The sequence below is a fragment of the Oncorhynchus mykiss genome, chromosome 5 (genome assembly GCF_013265735.2).
Source record: "Oncorhynchus mykiss isolate Arlee chromosome 5, USDA_OmykA_1.1, whole genome shotgun sequence".
Lineage (NCBI taxonomy): Eukaryota > Metazoa > Chordata > Actinopteri > Salmoniformes > Salmonidae > Oncorhynchus > Oncorhynchus mykiss.
This window is the reverse complement of record NC_048569.1, coordinates 79,536,028-79,562,700: the sequence shown is the minus strand read 5'-3', so window position 1 is coordinate 79,562,700 and position 26,673 is coordinate 79,536,028. Positions and strand designations below refer to the sequence as shown.

The 26,673-nt window shown below is 42.9% G+C and overlaps 1 long non-coding RNA gene across 1 annotated transcript in view; it reads left to right on the top strand.

Annotated features, from left to right (window-relative positions):
• Positions 1-26,117, top strand: part of LOC118964535 — a 70,242-nt gene extending 44,125 nt beyond the window's left edge. The window contains exon 3 of the long non-coding RNA XR_005051592.1: positions 25,459-26,117. This is a non-coding gene — a long non-coding RNA (uncharacterized LOC118964535). The remainder of the gene's footprint in view (positions 1-25,458) is intronic.
• The last annotated feature ends 556 nt before the right edge of the window (positions 26,118-26,673 follow it).

The window sequence follows — 26,673 nt, the reverse complement described above, 5'->3', positions numbered from 1 at the left end:
GATAGATTGAGAGTGAATGGGTGGAGAGGAGAGGAGAGAGAATATTCTGTCCCACAGCCCTCCCTCTTACCAGCTGGGAGTATCTCTCCAAAAAACTTTTCTAGTTAGAGACTCAGCACACTCACCTTCTGAGAATCTCTCATTTTCTCTTGCAAGCACATTCTCGCTCAGTTTTCCTCTCTCTATTTATCTCTCTCTTAATGTCTCTCTCTCTTTCTCTTCAACCTAAGCTCACTACTCTCAGTGGGTTCTCTACTAACAATCTCATCCCCAGTCTGACTTGACCACTCTACTAACCACCACTGAACACAACCACCAGCAGCGCAGAAAAAAGGAAAACTCCAACCAAAAACTATATTTTGGTATTTTTTGAGTCTATTGTTGATTTAGTCCCAATATGTTTTGTATTTCAGCAATCAAGTTTTCAAGATATACACTACATTACCAAAAAGATGTGGACACCTACTCGTCCAACATCTCATTCCAAAATCATGGGCATTAATATGGAGTTGGTCCCACCTTTACTACTATAAAAGCCTCCACTCTTCTGGGAGGCATTCCTCTAGATTTTGGAACATTGCTGCAGGGACTTGCTTCCCTTCAGCCACAAGAGCATTAATGAGGTCGGGCACTGATGTTTGGCACACAGTCTGCATTCCAATTCATCCAAAAGGTGTTTGAAGGGGTTGAGGTCACAGTTCTCTGCAAGCTAGTCAAGTTCTTCCACACCGATCTCGGCAAACCATTTCTATTTGGACCTCGATTTGTGCACAGGGGTATAGTCACGCTGAAACAGGAAATGGCTTCCCCCAAACTATTGCCACAAAGATTGAAGAACAGAATCATCTAGAATGTAATTGTATGCTGTGGCGTTAAGATTTCCCTTCACTAGAACTAAGGGGCCTAGCCCAAACCATGAAAAACAGCCCCAGACCATTATTCCTCCTCCACCAAACTTTACAGTTGGCACTATGCAATGGGGCAGGTAGCGTTCTCCCGTCATCCGCCAAACTCAGATTTGTCCATCAGACTGCCAGATAGCTCTCTCTCTCTCTCTCTCTCTCTCTCTCTCTCTCACTCACTCACACACAAACACACACACCCTGTCTGTCTTTAGATGATTGTCTCATTGTTAAATTATGCATGACACATACCGGAGAACAGGCAGACAGAACAGTCACAAACAGAGCTAACGGGATGGAGGGATGTCTACTTTTCTTTTTGTCAGGAAGATTAACATCTGCTCTGTGAAATCCCTCTCTCTCAGCAAAGAGATGGCACCAGTCCCACCACCCCCTTCCCTCCTTTCCCCCTTTGCTCCCTACTTCCCTCCCTCTCTCCCTGCCTCCCTCCCTCCTTCCTCCTTTCCTACTGTTAAAGACACCTTCTCTAGCAGTGTGTCTGTGTCTCTAAACCTCTTGTTCTGTGTGTGCATGTCTTCATGTTTCCCCTGTGTCACGAACACATCTTACTCTTACGTAATGGCAGTGTGTATGTCTAGCTGTCTGACTCTATGTGTCTTTTGTGTCACAAACACACATCTCACATTATGATTGAAAGCTATTATCGTGTAGTATTCTTTCCTTGCATTTAACTTCTCTTCCACTAACTGGTTCAATGTTGCTCAATGCTCTGTCTAAAGCACAGTCAGCCTGAAACCGTGGTTACCAATAGTCATAGTATAAAGATGGCAGGAATGTATGGTTTTGTTCATTGATTGATTTCAGCAGGGTTTGAATTGTCTGGATCCATAGTGAGTGAATATTCCCAGTGTCTGTGTTAACATTCATGAATCTGTGTTGGACTGTCTTCAAAATTATCATTCATAAGATTGTGTTTCATGGGTTATGTCCATCATTAACAATCAGTGGTTTCAACAGAGTAGCAGACCAAACTGTGGGAAAAAGCCCCGGGTGATTATTTACAGAATTCACATTATTTGGAAGGGGCCCTGTTGTGTGCGTGTGCATGCGTACTTGCCTGTGTGTTATTGTCTATAAGAGAAACTTGTGAATTATTGCATGATTCATTATATTAAAGTGATGTACTGAAAGCCTCAGCTTTCAGATCAGATTTATTTAACATGAGTTATTATGGAAACGATTCTCAAACATGAGCAGAATATCTGATCAGCTCTTGAAATGAACTTCGAGCATGACAAAACTATTTGTGTTATTTTTACTGATGACTGCAGAGTAGTACAGAGGAGCTTTATCATACATAAAAGAACACACAGCCACACACACCGTCGTACAGATACACACACGCCTTCATCACACATACACACACACAAACATAGACAACGTGATGATGTGCTCATGAAAAATCATCAGGCCATTGTCCAGGGAGATGGTGGAAATTGGATGTCTATCCATGTCCTGAGGACGTCGAGAAATGCCTTCATAATTGGCCACTATGGGCAACAGTGAGTGCTATTAGCAAAAGAGAAAATGCTGCCCCCTATCCCAAAGAAGTTAACAAATCTCCAAACGAGCTTCAATCCCATACAACACTCCTTCCGTGGCCTCCAACTGCTCATAAACGCTAGTAAAACTAAATGCATGCTCTTCAACCAATCGCTGCCTGCACCCGCCCGCCTGACTAGCATCACTACCCTGGACGGTTCTGACTTAGAATATGTGGACAACTACAAATACCTAGGTGTCTGGCTAGACTTTAAGCTCTCCTTCCATACTCATATTAAGCATCTCCAATCCTAAATTAAATCTAGAATAGACTTCCTATTCGCAACAAAGCCTCATTCACTCACGCTGCCAAACATACCCTCGTAAAACTGACTATCCTACCGATCCTCGACTTCAGCAATGTCATTTACAAAATAGCCTCCAAAACTCTACTCAGCAATCTGGATGCTGTCTATCACAGTGCCATCCGTTTTATCACCAAAGCCCCATATACTACCCACCACTGTGACCTGTATGCTCTCGTGCGGTGGCACTTGCTTCAAATTCGTCGCAAACCCACTGGCTCCCGGTCATCTATAAGTATTTTCTAGGTAAAGCCCCTACTTATCTCAGCTCACGGGTCACCATAACAACACCCACCCATAGCACGTGCTCCAGAAGGTATATCTCACTGTCATCCCCAAAGCTAACACCTCCTTTGGACGCCTTTCCTTCCATTTCTCTGCTGCCAATGACTGGAACGAATTGCAAAAATCGCTGAAGTTGGAGACTTATATCTATCTCCCTCACTAACTTTAAGCATCAGCTATCTGAGCAGCTTACTGATCGCTGCAGCTGTACATAGCCCATCTGTAAATAGCCCATCCAACTACCTACCTCATCCCCATATTGTTTTGATTTTATTTTTTTGCTCTTTTGCACACCAGTATTTCTACTTGCACATCATCATATGCACATCTATCACTCCTGTGTTAATTAGCTAAATTGTAATTACTTCGTTACTATGGCCTATTTATTGCCTTACCTCCTTACTCAATTTGCACACACTGTATATGCATTTTTCTATAGTGTTATTGACTGTACTTTTTAACTCTGCGTTGTTGTTTTTTGTCTCACTGCTTTGCTTTATCTTGGACAGGTCGCAGTTGTAAATGAAAACTTGTTCTCAACTGGCCTACCTGGTTTACCTGGTTAAATAAAGGTGAAATATATATATATATATATATATATATATATATATATATATATATATATATATATATATATATATATATATATATATATATATATATATATATATATTTATTACTAACTAAGTAATTCACAGAAATGCTTAAACAAACAGTAAATATGGTTACATGAAATGATAGAATGTGCCCTAGTGGGCTGAACAGACATGGCAGCTTGTTAGACAAAGGGGCAATGGGGGGTCGACTAAGAAGTCCCTACAGAGTTAATTATAACAATTCAAATGCTAATCCCTTACACATGAACGCTCACTCATTCGGGAACAATTGCAATCAATATATATATTTACTCTCAGTGTGTCGTCTTGATCGTTGGTGAAAAGTCTTTCTTTTGTAGAATTGTCCGTCTCTCCCTCTCTCTCTCTGTCTTGGTTAGTTCAAAGTGACATTAGTTATAGAATGGGTGTTTCAGCAGTTGTCGTTCTTTGCGTTCAATGATGCCGAATTCCTAGCTGCAGACTAGTAATTAGTATCAAAGACTTGTTCTCATTCTGTCGGTATCGATAGTCTAAGAGTTTAACCACGTGGTATGGTTAAAAAGATTCAGCAATGGCCTACATCTCAAGCCCTCTCGTAATTGAGGTAAGCTTGGTCAACAACGTTAGTCCTCCCCTAATGTAGAAAAACATGGTCTGCTGATAATTTATCAAAGCTGGGCTTTATTCGGAATCGCAGAAAAGGGCTGTCCCAAGATGTCTGACCCTAACTGGGCTCAGGGGCAGTCCTCTGATTTAGTTCAAATCCAAAGGGAATTGTATATTTCTTCATTAAACAGTCCACAACCATATTACACAATTATACAAACAGTATCATATTCACTCATTCCTCTTATACAACAATTAGATGTAAACCTCATATCTGAGGCTATTATATAAACAGCGTTACGGTAATGTGGCCACACCGTCTCCCATGAGCTTCCCCAAGTTGTGACAAACGCACCAGTTCGTAGCTGGATTCTTCACCGATCTTTTACACTTTCTCTGGAACATGACATTTGTTCGTACGTCAAGTTCTGTGAGGTGGAAGGATTTCCTTTGTCCTCTATGAAAGTTTACCCTCTCTAATACTGTGTGGCCATGAGGCAGGGTCTTCCTTACAAATTTACGACCTCACTCTGCCCACAGCAGTCTGGTTGTAGAAGCAGAGAGTGGGGGATGGTGCTCGCTGTACTCAAAGAGGGCAACGTCATGACAGGACAATAGTGCTTTGAATTACAGCATCTCAGCTGCATCTACACCAAACCCTAGCTAAAACGTCATTAATAACACATTACTATAGCCTACACAACCAGACTCACAACATTTCCCTTTCTTTCTGTGCCACAAAATGTTTACCTACTACTGGTAAAGTGAACAGCTTTAACTAATACACACAGACACACACACACACACACACACAACACACACACACACACACACACACACACACACACACACACACACACACACACACACACACACACACACACACACACACACACACACACACACACACACACACACACACACACACACACACACACACCACTCACACACTTTTGAATTGACATTTTCTGTCATTGAGGAGTGCCAACCTCTCAGGGAGTCAGGGTCGTAACGGCAGCCCTGCGCCCTTCTACCCGTGACCACGGAAACATGTTGCCGAGCCGCCACACGGTTATCATAACAACCCAGCTGTTAGCCTCATAACCACGATCATAACCACAACACACAGGAGAGGGGTACACCCCACTATACAGCCCTCAGTCAATCCCCAATCATAGATTCAGGACACCCTCCCCCTCTCTTTCGAAGACTCTCTCTCAATTCAATTCAAGGAGCTTTATTGGCATGGGAAACATATGTTTACATTTCCAAAGAAAGTGAAATGGATAAACAAAAGTGAAATAAACAAAAAAAGTGAACAGTAAATATTACATTCACAAGTTCCAAAATGAGAGAGACATCTCAAATGTCATATTATGTATATATGGAGCGTATGATGTGCAACTATTTAAAGTGACAAGAAAAACTCACTGGCTGAATTTTTCTTGTCACAAATGTTACTGCTTTGATTGCACACTGTGGTATTTCACCCAAAATATGATTTGTTTTCAAATTATTTGTGGATGTAATCTGAGGGAAAAATGTGTCATTCATTTGGCAGGAGGTTAGGATGTATAGCTCAGTTTCCACCTCATTCTGTGGGCAGTGTGCATATAGCCTGTCTTCTCTTGAGAGCCAGGTCTGTCTACGGTGACCTTTCTCAATAGCATGGCTATACTCACTGAGCCTGTATATAGTCAAAGCTTTGCTTAAGTTTGGGTCAGTGACAGTGGTCAGGTATTCTACCAATGTGTACTCTCTGTTTAGGGCCAAACAGTTTGCATTCTAGTTTGCTCTGTTTTTTTAAAATATCTTTCCAATGTGTCAAATAATTATCTTTTTGTTTTCTAATGATTTGGTTGGGTCTAATTGTGCTGCTGTCCTGGGTTTCTGTGGGGTCTGTTTGTGTTTTTGAACAGAGCTCCAGGACCAGCTTGCTTAGGGGACTCTTCTCCAGGTTCATCTCTCTGTAGGTGATGGCTTTGTTTTTGGAAGGTTTGGGAATCGCTTCCTTTTAGGTGGTTGTAGAATCTTTTCTGGATTTTGATAAATAGCAGTTATCGGCCTAATTGTTCTCTGCATGCATTATTTGGTGTTTTACAATGTACACTGAGGATAATTTTGCAGAATTCTGCATGCAGAGTCTAAATTTGGTGTTTGTCCCATTTTGTGAATTCTTGGTTGGTGAGCGGACCCCAGACCTCACAACCATAAAGGGCAATGGGTTCAAATACTTTTTTTGCCAAATGTTATGTTCCCTTTGATGGCATAGAAGGCCCTTCTTGCCTTGTCTCTCAGATCGTTCACAGCTCTGGGGAAGTTACCTGTGGCACTGATGTTTAGGCCAAAGTATGTATCGATTTTGCATGCTCTAGAACAATGGTGTCTAGATGGAATTTGTATTTGTGATCCTGGCAACTGGACCTTTTTTGCCTTACTGAGATTCTCTCTCTCTCTGCTGGACTCTGTAGCACCTCTCTCCACCTATCAGCGGTATACATTGTCCCCCTCTTTAAAAACAGCTTTAACAAATTACAAAAACACTGATCCTTGTGTTTTGATGTGTAGCACATGCAAAACTTTATAGCATATTTTTTATTTGTTTTTAGGCTACTTTCCTAAAATAATAATTGTCCACCTCAAGGTTCAGCTGTCAGAGATTTAAGCACTAAATGTATCAGGGCATTGCATGCATAGGCCTATAGGCTTAGGTGTCCACTGTATGATATAAATGTTAAAATAAATACTGGATATATATACACACCATATATACAAAAGTATGTGGACACTTCTTCAAATTAGTGGATTTGTCTATTTCCGCCACACCCGTTGCTGACTGGTGCATAGAATCGAGCACAGAGCCATGCAATTTCCATAGACAAACATTGGCAGTAGTAGGCCACACAAGCTCACAGAACGGGACTGCTGAGTGCTGAAGCATGTAACGCTTAATAATCGTCTGTCCACGGTTGCAACACTCACTAGCAAGTTCTAAACTGCCTCTGGAAGCAACACCAGCACAAGCACTGTGCGTCGGAAGCTTCATAAAAAGGGTTTCCATGGCCGAGCAGCTGCACACAAGCCTAAGATCACCATGCGCAATGCCAAGCCTTGGCTGGAGTGGTGTAAAGCTCGCCGCCATTGGACTCTTGAGCAGTGGAAATGCGTTCTCTAGAGTGATGAATCACGCCTCACCATCTGGCAGTCCAACAGACGAATCTGGGTTTGGCGGATGCCCGGAGAACACTACTTGCCCCAATGCCCCGTGCACAAAGCAAGTTCTATACAAAAATGGTTTAAGAGAGGTGTGGAAGAACTTGACTGGCTTGCACAGAGCCCTAACGCCAACCCCATCAAACACCTTTGGGATGAACGCCGACCGCGAGCCAGGCCTAATCGCCCAACATCAGTGCCCGACCTTACTAATGCTCTTGTGGCTGAATGGAAGCAAGTCCCTGCAGAAATATTGCAACATCTAGTGGAAAGCCTCATCAGGAGAGTGGAGGCTGTTATAGCAGCAAAGGAGGGACCAACTCCATATTAATGCCCATGATTTTGGAATCAGATGTTTTATGAGCAGGTGTCCACATACTTTTGGTCATGTAGTGCCTACAGTGAGGGCAAAAAGTATTTGATCCCCAGCTGATTTTGTACGTTTGCCCACTGACAAAGAAATGATCAGTCTATAATTTACTGGTAGGTTTATTTGAACAGTGAGAGACAGAATAACAACAAAATCCAGGAAAAGACATGTCAAAAATGTTATAAAGTGATTTGCATTTTAATGAGGGAAATAAGTATTTGTCCCCTTTTTTCCCCTCACTGTATATAAAGGAAGAGAAGCATAGGCCTAACCCCAGAGAGATACAGAGAAATAGAGATATGCTGGTGGCATGCATGACCCCGACATGCATTTCTTTATGTCAGATGGCTACTGCGTCTGTGGTACAGATTTAAACGTACAGAAGAGGCTAATTTGTTCATTTTTAATCCGAATATTTTGTATTAAGATAAACATGTTGTCAGGTTATAGCAGTAACTCTGTTAGGCCTGAAACAGTCTTCATCACCTCAAGTTCAACTCTCAGAGTCAGTTGGAGCGCACTGCCTTCATATCATAGGCCTGCAGTTGCTGAAGCCTAATAATAGCCACACCACACATTTCTAAACTTCATTAGAGTAATATCAGAAGTCAGTCAAGCCATTGTTTATTTGGAAAATACGAGCAGAAGAGTGAATGTAAAGCAGGGAATAAATACACTACCCTCCTGCGCCCAATAAAATAAAATAAACACAACCCTCCCCTATTAACTCAAAACTTTCTATTTTGGGAGCAGCTAAACCATGATTTGGCCAAACAGTAACATCCTGATACATGAAAGTGTTTGCCTTGCCCCTGCTCTCTCCCTGTGCGCTTTGAGTAGCCAAGATTGAAAAAAGGGGGAGGAAGAGAAAGAAATTCTTTATTTTTGTGCAACATTTCAAAATGCAATCACAAAAAGTAACTGTAGCTAGGCTACTGATGTGGTTTTGGTTTTGAGTTTCCCCTTCCTCTGTGATTTGCCCCAAGTGAATAAGCCCTTGTCAGGGGTAGGCAACCCTAGTCCTGGAGTGGCAGGCACTTGATTTAACTGACCTGTAAGACCTGGGGTCTCATTTAGTGTGACTCACCACCTGGATTCAGTCGTATGTAGCAACATTTGAATTAATTTTTATTTTTACATTAGATAAAAGTAGAGATTCAGAGCTACAAACTGGTATACCATAACACTGCATTTTTAAGGAACAATGGGAAAGTAATACTTTGAAAGTTGATAGACTTGTAAACTCACTTTTGAGAAAAGGGCCTTTGAATGTTTTGGTACCTACTGGAGAGCTCTCCTTTGTCTCAGCATTGTTCACACCCTCTTAAGCCAGCCCCACCCATCTCTAAGGATTCACATGAGGTCACGTGCTAAAGACTAAAAGTGGTAGTAGCCTACAATAAAGAAAAATTCCAGGTAAACAGAAAGTGTCCAGATAAAAATAGATGACCCACACAGACACACTTGTCTAAATTGATGGGTCGTGTGAAAGAAATGCTATAATCCCCAGCCACAACCAGTGGTGGAAAAATTACATAATTGTGATACTTGAGGAAAAAAAAAAAGTATAAAATCACTTTAAATTCCTTATATTAAACCAGACAGCACAATTGTATTTAAGACAAATAGCCAGGGGTACAATGTCCTTAAGTATCAAAAGTAAGCGTAAAAATATAAACAATTTCAACTTCCTTATATTAAGCAAACCAGACAGCACAATTGTATTATTTTTTTATTGATGCATAGGCAGGGGAAGACTCCAACACTCAGACATAATTTACAAATTAAGCATTTATGTTTAGTGAGTCTGCCAGATCAGAGTGTCTCACCCTGATCTGTTTCACCTGTCCTTGTGCTTGTCTCCACCCCCTCCAGGTGTCACCCATCTTCCCCTGGGTATTTATAACTGTGTTTGTCTGTGCCAGTTTGTCTTCTCTTGTCAAGTCAACCATCGTGTTATGCCATGCTCCTGCTTTTTTCCCTTTCCTCTGGTTTTTGCTAGTCCTCCTGGTTTTGACCCTTGCCTGCCTTGACTCTGAACCCGCTTGTCTGACCATACTGCCTGCCCTGATCGCGAGCCTGCCTGCCACTCTGTACCTCTTGGACTGACCTTATGATCTTTTGCCTGTCCATGACCATCCTCTTGCCTGCCCCTTGGATTATAATAAATATCAGTGACTCAAACCATCTGCCTCCTGTGTCTGCATCTGGGTTTCGCCCTGTGCCCTCATACAGAGGCAGTATGGATGACCCGGGATGTTCTCTTGATAAGTGTTTGAATTGGACAATTTTTTGGTCAAAATGTAGCAAATACTTTTGGGTGTCAAGGAAAATATATGGAGTAAAAAGTACATTATTTGCTTTACGAATATAGTGAAGTAAAAGTTGCCAAAAATGTAAAGAGTAAAGTAATGTACAGATACCACAAACTACTTTCAATTATTTTTTACATTAGCATACTTTATATACTCTTACACATGCACTTATCACATAGTATTCAATACATAAGTGTGGTGCACATGTACAGTGCATGAGCCATATATTTAAGTGGTGGACACTTGATACGACATCAATATCATGTTACGACCACACTCTGTTCACCTGTTAAATTATACTGTATGTTTTAACTTCGCCATGCTCTGTTTTGGATGAATAGAGCAAAAACCTGAAATTATAAAAGCCTTATCTAATAAGCCCAATTAAATGAGATGTGCATGGTCATTTGTTGTAAGGCTACTTTGGGAATATGAACTCATCATGGCCAGAAATGGTGCAATGGTTATGATATGTATTATGTTGATAAATTAAATATTGTCAAGCCTACCTAAGGAATTTGAAATGAAAGAAAGCAATTTCGACATAATAATTGCCGATAATGACAAAGCAAAAACAGGTTTTATACATTTTTGATAATTCATAAAATAACACAGAAATATCACATTTACATACAGTGCCTTCGGAAAGTATTCAGACCACTTGACTTTTTCCACATTTTGTTACGTTACAGCCTTATTCTAAAATGTATTGAATTGTTTTTTTTTCCCTCATCAATCTACACACAATAGCCCATAATGACAAAGCAAAACAGTTTTTTAGACAGTTTTGCTCAATTAAAAAAAAGAAATATCCCACTTACATAAGCATTCAGGCCCTCTGCTCAGTACTTTGTTGAAACACCTTTGGCAGATATTACAGCCTCGATTCTTCTTGAGTATGACGCTACAAGCTTGGCAAATCCTGTATTTGGGGAGATTCTCCCATTCTTTGCTGGAGATCCTCTCAAGCTCTGTCAGGTTGAATGGGGAGCGTTGCTGCACAGCTATTTTAAGGTCACTCCGGAGATGTTCGATCAGGTTCAAGTCTGGGCTCTGGCTGGGCAACTTTGTCTTGGCTGCGTGCTTAGAGGAGCTGTCCTGTTGGAAGGTAAACCTTCTCTCCAGTCTGAGGTCCTGAGCACTCTGGAGCAGGTTTCTCTATACTTTGCTCCGTTCATCTTTCCCTCGATCCTGACAAGTCTCCCTGTCCCTGCCGCTGAAAAACATCCTCACAGCATGATGCTCCCACCACCATGCTTCACCGTAGGGATGGTGCCAGGTTTCCTCCAGACGTGACGCTTAGCATTCAGGCCAAAGAGTTCAACTTGGTTTCATCAGACCAGAGAATCTTGTTTCTCATGGTCTGAGAGTCTTTAGGTGTCCGTTGGCAAACTCCATGTACCTTTTACTGTCATGTACCTTTTACTGAGGAGTGGCTTCCATCTGGCTACTCTACCATGATTGGTGGAGTACTGCAGAGATGGTTGTCCTTCTGGAAGGTTCTCCCATCTCCACAGAGGAACTCTAGAACTCTGTCAGAGTGACCATTGGGTTCTTGGTCACCTCCCTGACAGACCAAGGCCCTTCTCCTCACTGATTGCTCAGTTTGGCCAGGTGGACAGCTATGGAATGTTTTTATGCTTCCAAACTCCTTCCATTTAAGAATGATGGAGGCCACTGTGTTCTTGGGGATCTTCAATGCTGCAGAAATGTTTTGGTACCCTTCCCCAGATCTTTGTCTTGACACAATCCTGTCTCGGATCTCTACGGACAATTCCTTTGACCTCACGACTTGGATTTTGCTCTGACATGCACTGGCAACTGTGGGACCTTATATAGACAGGTGTGTGCCTTTCCAAATCATGTCCAATCAATGGAATTTACCACAGGTGGACTCCAATCAAGTTGTAGAAACATCTCATGGATGATCAATGGAAACAGGATGCACCTGAGCTCAATTTCGAGTCTCATAGCAAAGGGTCGGAATACTTATGTAAATAAGGTATTTCTCTTTTTGTTTTGAATAAATTAGCAAAAATGTCTAAAAAACAGTTTTTCATTGTCATTATGGGGTATTGTGTGTAGATTGCTGAGGAATTTGTTTAATTTAATCAATTTTGGAATAAGGCTGTAACATAACAACATGTGGAAACAGTCAAGGGGACTGAATGCTTTCTGAAGGCACAGTATTTAGTTATATGAAGTGTGTCCAATTAAATGAGAGATGAGACGAATGGTAGCCTTTAATAACTTATTGTAGGCCTATAGGCTATTTCATGAGTATGACATTAGTCAAAACAGGTGAGGAATTTATTCTGCAATGTCATGGAAATTAAATAAATAACCATAAATAGATTTCTAATTATTTTAGAATACAAAGATAAAATAAATAGATAGGATACTTTTGCCTTCTTGCAATGCAATACTTCAACATCAAGAAACAGTGTGTATGCATGGTCTCCTCTCCCGCTCCTCTACCTCTCCTCTACCTCTCTCCTAGACACATATCCATTACACCTCACCTTTACCTCTCCTTTACCTCTCCTCTACCTCTCCTCTACCTCTACCTCTCTCCTCTACCTTTCCCCCCACCTTTCCTCTGCCTCTCTCCTCTACCTCTCCTATATCTCTCCTCTACCTTTCTTCTCTATCCATCTTCTATCTATCCTCTATTTATCCTATATTTCTCCTATACCTCTCTCCTCCATATCTCTCCTCTACCTCTCCATTACCCCTCTACTCTACCTCTCCTCTATCTCTCTTCTACCTTTCTTCTATCTATCCTTTATTTATCCTATATTTATCCTCTACCTCTCTCCTCTACCTCTATCCTCTACATCTCCTCTCTCTCTCTTCTCTACACCTCTCCCTCTCCTTTACCACTCCTCTACATCTCTCCTCTACCTCTCCTCTATTTCTCCTCTACCTCTTCCTCCACGTCTGTCCTCAACCTCTCCTCTGTCTTTTCTCTACCATTCTCATCTACATCTATCTCTCTACCTCTCCTCTACCTCTCTCCTCTACCTCTCTCCTCTGCCTCTACCTCTTTCATCTACCTCTATCTCTCCTCCACCTCAACTCTCTACCTCTCTCCTATACATCTCCTCTATCTCTTCTCTACACCTCTTCCTCTCCTTTACCGCTCCTCTACATCTCTCCTCTACCTCTCCTCTACCTCTCCTCTTCATCTCTCCTCTACTTCTACCTCTACTCTATTTCTCCTCTACCTCTTCCTCTACATCTATCCTCTACCTCTCCTCTGTCATTTCTCTACCACTCTCATCTACACTCTATATCTCCTCTACCTCTCTCCTCTAACTCCCTACTTTACCTCTCCTCTATCTCACCTCTACCTCTTCCTCTACCTCTCTCCTCTACCTCTCCTCTATTTCTCCTCTACCTCTTCCTCTACATCTGTCCTCTACCTATCCCCTGTCTTCTTTCTACAACTCTATCTCTCCTCACCCTCTCTCTTCTACCTCCCTCCTCTACCACCCTCCTCTAGTTTTCATCTACCTCTCTCCTCTACCTCCTTCTTCTACCTCTCCTCTATCTCTCCTCTACCTCTTCCTCTACCTCTCTCCTCTACCTCTCATTTATTTTTCCTCTACATCTGTCCTCTACCTCTCGTCTGTCTTTTCTCTACAACTCTATCTCTCCTCTACCTCTCCCCTCTACCTCTCACCTCTACCTCCCTCCTCTACCACCATCCTCTAGTTTTCTTCTTCCTCTCTCCTCTACCACTCCCATCTACCTCTCCTTTGTCTCTCCTCGACCTCTCTCCTCTACCTCTATCCTCTACCTCTCCTCTACCTCTCTCATCTACATCTCCTCTAGCTTTCCTCTATCTCTTCTCTACACCTCTCCCTCTCCTTTACCACTCCTCTACCACCATCCTCTAGTTTTCTTCTTCCTCTCTCCTCTACCACTCCCATCTACCTCTACTTTGTCTCTCCTCGACCTCTCTCCTCTACCTCTATCTTCTACCTCTCTACTCTACCTCTCCTCTACCTCTCTCATCTACATCTCCTCTAGCTTTCCTCTATCTTTTCTCTACACCTCTCCCTCTCCTTTACCACTCCTCTACATCTCTCCTCTACCTCTCCTCTACCCCTCCTCTTCATCTCTCCTCTACCTCTATTCTACCTCTACTCTATTTCTCCTCTACCTCTTCCTCTACATCTGTCCTCTACCTCTCCTCTGTCTTTTCTCTACGACTCTCGTCTACACCTCTATCTCTCCTCTACCTCCTCTACCTCTCCTCTACCTCTCTACTCTATCTTTCCTCTATCTCACCTCTAGCTTTCCTCTACCTTATCCTCTACCTCTCCCATCTAGCTCTCCTATGTATCTCCTCTACCTCTCTCCTCTACCTCTCATCTACCTCTCTCCTCTAAACCTCAACCTCTCCTCTACCTCTCTCCTCTATCTTTCCTCTACCTCTCCCATCTACACCTCCTATGTCTCTCCTCTACCTCTCTCCTCTATCTTTCCTCACCTCTCTCCTCTCTCCCTCCTCTACCTCTCTCCTCCCTCTCTCCTCTTTCTCTCCTCTATCTCTGCTCTCCATCTCCCCTATATCTCACCTCTATCTTTCTTCTACCTCTCCTCTACCTCTCCTCTAGAGCTCCTCTACCTCTCCTATACAGTACCTCTCCTCTTAGAATGCAAAGGTGAAAAAAATAGATTTTTGCTCAACTGCCAATGATTGCATCTTGTTAATATATTTAGCTACCATTTTTTTGTTATAAATAAGTAATGTATTCCCCATTTGCACAAGGCTACTAGGCTACTTTTGCCTTCTTGCATTGCAATACTTCAACCACTAGAAACTGTGCATATACATGGTCTCTTCTCCCTCTCCTCTACCTCTTTCCTCAATACCTCTTCTTTACACCTCTCCCATCTACCTCTCATCTACCTCTCTCCTCTATACCTCTCCTATACACCCCTACCTCTCCTCTCCTCTCCCTGTCTTCCATACCACTCCCCTCTACCTCTATTCTACCTCTCTCTACCTCTCCTATATCTCTCCTCTACCTCTCTCCTCTACCTCTCTCCACTACTTCTCTGCCACCTCGCTCCTCTACCTCTCCTATGTCTCTCCTCTACCTCTCTCCACTACCTCTCTCTGCCACCTCTCTCCTCTACCTCACCTATATCTCTCCTCTACCTCTCTCCGCTGTCCTCTACATATCCTTTACACCTCACCTCTACCTCTCTCTTCTACCTCTCTCTACCTCTCCTCTACCTCTCCTCTACCTCAACCATCTACCCCTCTCCTCTACCTCTCCTCTATTTCTCCTATATCTCCCCTCTACCTCAATCCTCTATCTCTCCTCTACCTCAACCCTCTACCTCTCTCCTCTGTCTTTCCACTATCTCTTCTCTACACCTCTCCCTCTCCTTTACCGCTCCTCTACATCTATCCTATGGCTCTCCTCTACCTCAAACCTCTACCTCTATCTTTCCACTATCTCTTCTCTACACCTCTCCCTCTCCTTTACCACTCCTCTACATCTCTCTTATGGTTCTTTGCTACCTCTATCTCTCCTCTACTTCTATCTCTCCTCTAACTCTTTCATCTACGTTTCTCCTCTGTCTTTTCTCTTCCACTCTTCTCTACCTCTCCTCTACACCTCTTCTCTACCTCTCCTCTACCCCTCCTTTGTCTCTCCTCTATATCTCTCCTATTCCTATCCTCTACCTCTCCACTATTTTTACTCTACCTCTCTTTACCTGTCCTCTTGATTCCCTCTACCTTTCCACTACATCTCTCCTCTACATCTCTCCTCTATATCTTCTCCACATTTCTCCTCTTCACGCATGAGTATTAAAAACATAAAGAAGTGTTTCAAAGCCAGAATTTCTGTTCCATAATTATACACAGATGGTTAGTGGTTTGCTGTAATGGGAGCCCTTTTTTTTAATCTCTAACTGAAACATAACTGATCTAATGAGGATGATTGTGAGCAGTAATTGGTACAAAGGACTTTAAATGTCAACACAGGTTAGTCATTATAGAAACAAAGCATACGTGTGTGTGTGTGTCCGTGTGTGCATGCATGCGTTCGTGTGCAGGAGAGAGAAAAGGAGAGAGAGAAATAAAGTGTATGATAAAAGGAGCAACAAGCTCTCACAGTCTCAAGTCAGAATTAGACGTTCATCCATGTTTCTCATAGTCAATTTTTTAAGTTGTTCCAATATTTTGAATTGTTTGCTTACTTCTCTGTATCGTTTCTAGCTTAAGTTACGGCATTAACTCTCCTCTATTAACTCTCCTCTATTAAGGTCAATTATTAACTCAGAATCGTTAAGTTTTGGGATAGGCTTAAAACTAAAAAATCTAAAACAACTTTCTATTGCTGGATTCAAACATGCAAACTTTAGAACCACAGGCAGATGCTAATGCCCATCCACATCCACAACGTAACAGCGCCTAAAACTGACTGATACTGACTTGTATCACAGGTGACCTGCCTGAAAAGGAGATTGTTGAACCCCTTAACCAGTTAGAGCTCTAGGGGCGCTATTTCATTTTTGGATAAAAAACGTTCCCGTTTTAAGCGCGATATTTTGTCACGAAAAGATGCTCGACTATGCATATTCTTGACAGTTTTGGAAAGAAAACACTCTGAAGTTTCAGAATCTGCAAAGATTTTGTCTGTAAGTGCCCCAGAACTCATTCTACAGGCGAAACCAAGATGATGCATCACCCAGGAATTAGCAGAATTTCTGAAGCTCTGTTTTCCATTCTCTCCTTATATGGCTGTGATTGCGCAAGGAACGAGCCTACACTTTCTGTCGTTCGCCCAAGGTCTTAGCAGCATTGTGACGTATTTGTAGGCATATCATTGGAAGATTGGCCATAAGAGACTACATTTTCCAGAGGTCCGCCCGGTGTCCTTTGTCTAAATTTGTGCGTAATCTTCAGGTGCGGTCATTTTCTCCTGGGATTCAGGAGAGAAAGCATGTATCCAAGAACGATGTATCAATGAAGAGATATGTGAAAAACACCTTGAGGCTTGATTCTAAAAAACGTTTGCCATGTTTTCAGTCGATATTATGGAGTTAATTTGGAAAAAAGTTTGCGTTTTGAGGACTGAATTTATGGATTTTTTTTGGTAGCCAAATGTGATGTATAAAACGGAGCTATTTCTAATACACAAGGAATCTTTTTGGAAAAACTGAGCATCTGCTATCTAACTGAGAGTATCCTCATTGAAAACATCAGAAGTTCTTCAAAGGTAAATGATTTTATTTGAAGGCTTTTATGTTTTTGTTAATGTTGCGTGCTGGATGCTAACGCTAATGCTAACGCTAAATGCTAACGCGAAATGCTAACTCTAGCTAGCTACTTTTACACAAATGATTGTTTTCCTATGGTTGAGAAGCATATTTTGAAAATCTGAGATGACAGTGTTGTTTACAAAAGGCTAAGCTTGAGAGATGGCATATTTATTTCATTTCATTTGCGATTTTCATAAATAGTTAACGTTGTGTTATGCTAATGAGCTTGCTGATAGATTTACACAATCCTGGATACAGGGGTTTTTTCATAGCTAAACGTGACGCAGAAAACGGAGCGATTTGTCCTAAACAAATAATCTTTCAGGAAAAACTGAACATTTGCTATCTGAGAGTCTCCTCATTGAAAACATCTGAAGTTCTTCAAAGGTAAATGATTTTTTTGAATGCTTTTCTGTTTTTTTGTGTAAATGTTGCCAGCTGAATGTTAATGCTAAATGCTACGTTAGCCATCAATACTGTTACACAAATGCTTGTTTTGCAATGGTTGAGAAGCATATTTTGAAAATCTGAGATGACAGTGTTGTTAACAAAAGGCTAAGCTTGAGAGATGGCATATTTATTTCATTTCATTTGCGATTTTCATGAATAGTTAACGTTGCGTTATGGTAATGAGCTTGAGTCTGTATTCACGATCCCGGATCCGGGATGGGGAGATCAGAAAGGTTAAGGATTGGCCCCTTTTTTTCAATTTTTGCCTAAAATGACATACCCAAATCTAATTTCCTGTAGCTCAGGCCCTGAGGCAAGGATATGCATATTCTTGGTGCCATTTGAAAGGAAACACTTTGAAGTTTGGGGAAATGTGAAAGGAATGTAGGAGAATATAACACATTCGATCTGGTAAAAGATAATACAAAGAAAAAACAACAGTTAAAAAAAAATATAAAACATATTTGAAATGCAAGAGAAAGGCCATAATGTATTATTCCGACCCAGGTGCAATTTAGATATTGGCCACCAGATGGCATCAGTGTATGTTCGGTTTTACCCAGATACAATGAACCATTGCATTTCTGTTCAAAATATTGCATCAAGACTGCCCAAATGTGCCTAATTTGTTTATTAATAACTTTTCATGTTCAAAACTGTGCACTTTGCTCAAACAATAGCATGCTATTTTTTCACTGTAATAGCTACTCTAAATTGGACAGAGCAGTTAGATTAACAACAATTGAAGCTTTCTGCCAATATCAGATATGTCTATGTCCTGGGAAATGTTACTTACAACCTCATGCTAATCACATTAGCCCACTTTAGCTCAACCGTCCTGCAGGGGACCCACCAATCCTGCGAGCAGGCTTCTCCTGGAGGGGTGTGGGATTTGGCAGGGTAGCCAATCTGGATGGTTTAATCCTTTAACAGGGAGGCTCTGCTCTTACTGGGATATTAAACTGCATACTGATAAGTTGTAAGAGAGGAAACACACTAGAGTGAATGTCGGTTGTGTGCAGTAGATTACCTGCTGGGTGTAGACGAACAGTGGCGATTCAACATGTAGAATCTAAGTGTCAAGGTTAGTTGTACATGCATTAGCCTGGTCTCAGGGGTATATCATCTGTGTTACATAGGATAACCTGTACAGATATCATGTATCTAGTGAGTAGTTGATAATGAAATAGGTTGTACCTCCATCCCTCACTTTTATTACAAATACACTCATGTGCACACATAAACACACTGCCCTCTCCCTCTATCCACGAGAGCCTGGTGGTGGTCAATAACAGCTTCAAATATTAGGTCGACCTCTAATGCGGACTCACACACACACACACACACACACACACACACACACACACACACACACACACACACACACACACACACACACACACACACACACACACACACACACACACACACTGACCCCTATAGTCTTCTTGTCATAAGGCTGCCTGTCACTGACTCCTATAGTCTTCTTGTCATAAGGCTGTCTGTCACTGACCCCTATAGTCTTCTTGTCATGAGGCTGCCTGTCACTGACCCCTATAGTTTTCCTGTCATAAGGCTGCCTGTCACTGACTCCTATAGTCTTCTTGTCATAAGGCTGCCTGTCACTGACCCCTATAGTTTTCCTGTCATAAGGCTGCCTTTCACTGACTCCTATAGTCTTCTTGTCATAAGGCTGCCTGTCACTGACCCATATAGTGTTCTTGTCATGAGGCTGCCTGTCACTGACCCCTATAGTTTTCCTGTCATAAGGCTGCCTGTCACTGACTCCTATAGTCTTCTTGTCATAAGGCTGCCTGTCACTGACCCCTATAGTTTTCCTGTCATAAGGCTGCCTGTCACTGACTCCTATAGTCTTCTTGTCATAAGGCTGCCTGTCACTGACCCCTATAGTCTTCCTGTCATAAGGCTGCCTGTCACTGACCCCTATATTATTCCTGTCATAAGGCTGCCTGTCACTGACCCCTATAGTCTTCTTGTCATAAGGCTGCCTGTCACTGACCCCTATAGTCTTCCTGTCATAAGGCTGCCTGTCACTGACCCCTATATTCTTCCTGGCATAAGGCTGCCTGTCACTGATCCCTATATTCTTCTTGTCATAAGGCTGCCTGTCACTGATCCCTATAGTCTTCTTGTCATAAGGCTGCCTGTCACTGATCCCTATATTCTTCCTGTCATAAGGCTGCCTGTCACTGACCCCTATAGTCTTCTTGTCATAAGGCTGCCTGTCAGAGAAATCTCTGTTCTGAGAGTTACCGTCAGTACAGCACCATATTACAAAGAGAAATGGGGGGAAGAGACATTATTTTTAGAGGGGAAAGAGAGGATGGAGAGCGAGATAGGATGGGGTAGAGAGAGGATGGCCGAGAGGAGAGAGGTGACAGAAAGAGAGAGGGGAGAGAGAGGGAGAGAGAGACATTACGAAGGACTTCCACTGGGCCTCTTAAATAAAGATGATGGGTCTGGCCAATTACAGAGAAATCACTAAATTCGCATCGCAGCCACACACACACATAGATACATACACACACTCCCACAAGCATCACACACATCCCAGAACTAGGGAGAAAAGCAGAGGGTTGTCTTTAACTTCTCCAGCAGTACAGAACCCATTCCATCCTTCCATCCATCCATCCCTCCATAAATTATTCATTAACTCTCTCAAATCATTTCCATTGCAATTCATCTTCCATTTTTCTCAAAGCTAAACAATCCTAATGTAATTTCATTTAACGCAGAGTCAGATTGAACGGCTGTGGTAATATTTAGATGGATATTAGAGGCCATTTGAATCAATCATTTCTCAAATCAGGTGCCGGGATGGCGCACTGTTCAGTGCACCATTAACCATTAAACATGAGCCCCGTGAAACCTCAAACTGACTGGAAATCAGTTGGTTAGCCAAACGCCTTGAGGTCTATCAGATGACTGGGGCTATGTCCCAAATGGCACCCAATTTCCTATATAGTGCACTACTTTTGATCAGGACCAATAGGGTTCTGGTCAAAAGTAGTGCACTATGTAGGGAATATTATGCCATTTGGTATGCAGACTGGTTATCAGACCAGAGAACATCTGTGATTTATCAAGCTAGATGTAGCCTCAAGCTGTTCACTGTCTTCTAATCTACTCCATATGTCCATGGTTGTGTCCCTATTCCCTATATTGTGTGCTATGTTATACCTGGGTCCATGTTGCCATGGCACTCTACATGGTGAATAGGGTGCCATTTGAGATGCCTCCCTTATGTTTCACTTCACTGTAATATGATCTGTGTTATATATGTGGTAATCCTGGAGGCTATATTCTAACAACATTGATGTTAATCTCTCTGTGAGGCAGATCTATCTCTGCTGAGGTAACCACAGTATATTGGATTTAAGCCTACTATGTGGAGATGTGAAGTGTATTGAACTTAGACTTTAGAATCCATTTGGTGGATTACATTCTGAAGTGAACCTAATCCTATGAGAATCACTGGGATTTCACAGGGTAATGTTGTGGCTCAAAAGCATAATCGAAACACAGCTCAAAATCGTAATCCTAAACCCTTCCATTCATGTTGACATCTTGACCCCTAGCCAGAGTGCCATCTGACCACTAGCCGGGATGCTGCCCTGACCCCTACCCTGACCCTTAGCTAGAGTCTGAACATTGGCCTGTGTGTGAAGTGGTGAGGTTGGACCCAGGTGCAGAGAAGAGTCCAGACGATTAATCAGTGGTTAAGGATAAACATAAATACTTTACTGAGACATGGTAGCCAAAGGATCATTGTACATTGATAAAAAAAATAAAAACACTGAGTCTCAAAAACTCACTCAGGAAACAAACGCACACAGTAAACAATTCAAAATTCTGCAAAGGACAACAGAAAACATACCTCTTTTAACAGAGAAATCATAGTGAGTAAATAGGACACACCTGAGAGTTGTTAATGTCTCTAGGACAATCTCTGCTTCCCTATTGTGACAGGTGGAACCATGACAGTACCCCCCCTTCTAGGAACGGCTCCAGCTGCAGAGCCAAGGCAACTACCACGTAGTTGGTTGAAGTCCCGAACAAGTCCCGGATCCATGATGTCCCGGACAGGCACCCATGCCCGCGCATCGGGCCGCAGCCCGCCAGTTCACCAGGTAGTGCAGAGTGTCTCGTACCCGAAGTGCCTCCAAAAGACGCCAGATAGTGTAGGCAGGGCGACCATCAACAAGTCAAGGTGGCGGAGGGGCAGGTGAGGGGGTGAGAGAAGGTACTTGAGACGGGAGACATGGAAGGATGGACAGACCCTCATAGACCTGGTAAGCTGGAGACGATAGGTGACCGGGTTGATGCGACTCAGGATCTTGAATGTTCCAGTGTAGAGTGGAGTGAGCTTCCACGAGTCCACCTTTAAGGGAAGATCACAGGTGGACAGCCACACTCGTTGACCCAGTCGGAGGAGCTGAAGAGGCCTTCGATGCCGGTTTGCCTGGTGTTGGTGTCGGGCAGAGGAGCAGAGCAAGGAGGATCGCGCTCTGATCCAGATGCGAGGACATCGTCGAATGAATGCCTCAGCTGATGGCACCTCCGCATCTGCCTCTTGTTCAGGAAACGGGGGAGGGGGGGTGAACCCGAACTGACACTCAAAAGGGCGACAGTCCAGTGGACAAGTTTGGCAGTGTGTTATGAGCATACTTCGCCCAGACGAGGAACTTGCTCCAGTTGCTGACCTGGGTGGAAATGAAACAGCACCTGGTTGGCCAATTCCGTTTGCCCATTTGACTGTGGGTGGAACCCTAAGGAGAGACGCACCGACGCTCCCAACAGGGAGCAGAAGGCTTTCCAATACCTTGCGATGAACTGGGGCCCATGATCTGAGACAAGGTGTTGTCGAAAGACATGGCCATTCATGAGATCAGCTGTCGCCTTTGTTGAGGGAAACTTGGGTAAGGCGATGAAATCGACGACCACCAGGATACTGGTAAGTCCTTGAGATGGAGGTAACCCTGTGATAAAGTCTACAGATGGGTGGGACCAGGGCCGGCTGGGGACGGGCAGAGGTTGGAGCAACCCAGCCAGTCGCTGTCATGAGGACTTGCTTTGGGCACAGATTGAATAGGTCGCAACAAAGGATCTCACATCCTGAATCATGTTGGGCCACCAGAATTTCCAAGCTCAGGAACTCCAGTGTTCGATTAGGATGTGTTCCGGAATGGTCTTGGAGAGGATCAGGATGTCGTCGAGGTAAACAAAGACAAACCAAATCAACATATCCCTAAAAGTGTCATTGACCAATTCTTGGAAGACTGCCGGTGAGTTCGATAATCCGAATTTCATGACTCATAGTGCCAGCCAGGTGTGTTATAGGCAGTTTTCCATTCAGCTCACTCCCTGATTCTAACCAGATTGTAAGCGTTGTAGAGGTCCAGTTTGGTGAAGAATTAGGCCAGCTCCAAGGCGTCTGACATCAGGGTAGGGGGTAACAATTCTTAATTGTGATCCTGTTCAGCCCTCGGTAATCGATCGCAGACCTCTATCCTTCTTTCCTATGAAGAAGAACCCTGCCCCAGCTGGGGATGTTGAGGCGCGAATGAAACATGCCTCAAGCAACTCCCCTATGTAATTGTCCATGACTGCAGCTTTAGGGTTCTAGAGGGAGTAAAGACGGCCCCGGGGAGAGGTGGAGCCGGGCAGAAGTACTATGGCACAGCCGTATGGACGATGAGGAGGGAGGGTGGTGGCTTGCCTCTTTCTGAAGGCCTCCAGGAGGCCGAAGTATTCGGGAGGGAGAGCAGAGAAGTCTTGGTCTTCAATGGAGACAGGTGGATGCAGCAAGGCTCTAGGTAGGGGTCTTAGACATTTAGTCTTGCAGTTTTTACCCCAGTCTAGTAGGTATCACATAGACCAGGATGGTAGTGGTTATGTAGGGATAGCCAGGGGTATGCTAGGATAATTGGGTTCTCGGTAGTCGTGATCAAAAGAAAACTAAGAGTCTCTGAGTGATTCACCCCAACCTGCAGTGGAATGGGCTTGGTCTGATATTCCACCTGACTGGAGCCAATGGGGCATCCATTGAATCTGCAGAGCGATGGGACATTTCAGGCAGGGGATTTGTAATTCTCTGGTGAAGTCTTGATCAATTAATTAATCTGCGGCCCTGGAGTCTATGAAGGCTTGAATCTGGTGCTGATGGTTGTCCGAGTGAGGGGTTGTGGGTAGTGACAGACGGTGACTGGGTAGCCGGGGGGTAACTGTTTCCCGTCAGTTCTGGGCATGTAGCACGGAGTTGGCCGAGACCTCCACAGTAGAGGCAGCACACTCCTGTGGGCTCAGACGTATGTGTCGCAGCTGCATGTGCTCCTCAATGCTGGGTTCGTGGGACTTGGGGTGCTCAGGAAACCCGGGACACTGGGGTGGTGTCAAAAAGATGCTCTCTCATGCATTCTCGGAGGTGGTTGTCAATCCTGATTGCCAGCGTTATCAGGGACTCGAGGTCCTCTCCCAGTACTCGAGAGGTCAGTTCACCCTTGATGGAGTCAGACAAACCCTGGTGGAAAGCGGTGACCAGTGCCTCCATATTCCAACCACTCTCGGCAGCACGGGTGCGGAACTCAATGGCGAAGTCAGCCACTAGTCTGGCCCCTTGGCGGATGTTGAACAGTTGGCTGGCCACTTCTCTTCTGCCAACAGGGTGGTTGAAGACTAGTCTTAGCTAGGTAGTGAAGGCTAATATGGAGCTGCAAACACACACGGTACACAATTCAAGCTTCTGCAAAGGACAACAGAAAACACACCTCTTTTAATGAGTAAATAGGACACACCTGAGTGTCGTTAATGCCTCTAGGATGGTCTCAGCCACCCTCTGGTGACAGATGGAACCATGACAGGGTGCCACACACACACATATACACACACAGCGCCACTGACCATCGCTACCTGACCCCTAGCCTAAGCACAATAAGCTAGAGTCTCACCCATGGTGAATACAAACACACTGTTTGTGTCCCAAATGGCACCCGATTCCCTTAATAGTGCCAATTGGAACACACTCTCTACCTGGCACCTAGCCACGTTAGAACACAGAGAGAGGAAATCAACCAAATGTCAAAGGTCAGACGCAGCCCACTGAGCCCAGGCTGTCAGAAAGGTTTTTCAACTTCTCAGAAGAATAATTAGATTCAGGGTTCAAGGCAATAAAAAATAAGAAGAAAAGGCTCTGAATAATGCATGGGATTTTTATGGGATGGGATGCGTTTGTGCATGGAGAATTTCCCCCTTTTCTAAAAGGTGAAAAGTGAGGAAAACGAGAGTAGATAGTAAAGTGTTTTCCAACTGTTTCACAGTTACCAAGGCCCAAAAGTAGTGCACTACATAGGGAATAGGGTGTATTTGGGACATAACCAGTGGGGTTTTACTGTTACAGTATGTGAGCTTTTCCACTATTTAAATATAAGTAGTGAGAATACTCAGTAAATGAATCACTTTATAACAGACCTAATAAAAACACATTTTCAATGCAGAAGCAATATTAACCAAATTATTTCTTTCTCTATGATATCGATCTTGTAGTGGAAAATGAAGAAGCTGATACTTGCATCTGGTGACTTGCAGCCGCAGGTGCAGCGTGATGACTCAATCACGATTTATGACATTGTCTGGATGGCTGACCATATAATGGATATCATAGGAGTCAAACACACCTTATATGTGGCTTCCTCTGGTGCGGGACAATCCCACAGACCCTGAGAGCATGGACACCGTTGGAGGGGTGAAGACAGATTAAAACCTTAATTGAGTAAATTAATATTACTTTGTCAATTAAATTGGTTTGTTTGGTTTGTTTCAAGAGTTCTTAAAGCGCAGCACATTTTTTTATGTTCTATTGTGCTGTGGGTGCTATGGATTTTTACTGTGTTAATCAGTTCAAAGAGGGAGCGACACAGATGTGCTCCTGTCATGTAGATAACAGTTGTGATGATCACATTCAAGAATGTGTCTGGTGTTTTTATACCTTTGTTTATTGTTTTGGCAAGCAAAGTGATGTTAATTAGACAATGGGAGACACTGACATTTGACTCTCTGGGAGAATAAAAGATGGATTAAACCTTTGTTCATGGTGTCATTGTAAAACAATCTCCTGGTGTAGGTTTCATGACACTATAGTGTGTTTTTATACTTTTAAACGAAGATGGTGTGTACCGTTTTGGTATGTACCATTTGATAATTGTATTCTTATTCTTACTGCGTATCTGTAATAAATCTGTTTACTTTTGTAAAGGATATGAACGGTAGTCGTCATATTTCTGAGTAATATTCCTTGAATTATTATTTGATGTATGGTATAATGGTAAATGTTATCTCTACACTATATACATACAATTAGATTATGCATAGGTTCTAATTTAACATAACTGGCTAAAATATCTTAATAAAATAAAGCTTGGACTATGATCCCTATAGACAGCTCATAAATCCTATAAGTCTCCCAATAATCACATAAAGGTATCTTATAACAAATGTAATTATAGTATCCGAATGTAGATGCGTAGACTCACAAGCTGGCTAAATTCATTGGTGTACATCTATGACCCACTGCATAGCTTTTATTCACATAATAATGAAGTCAGATTGAATGTAATGTTTTATTCAACAATTTTAACATTCAACTACAATCTCTCTCCACCTCCAGCATAATCCACACTCTCTCTTAGACAATCTTACTCAACGTTAAATTAAGAGTCTTACTCTGAAGAAAGTAGGAGAAACTATCCCAATTGGAGGGTC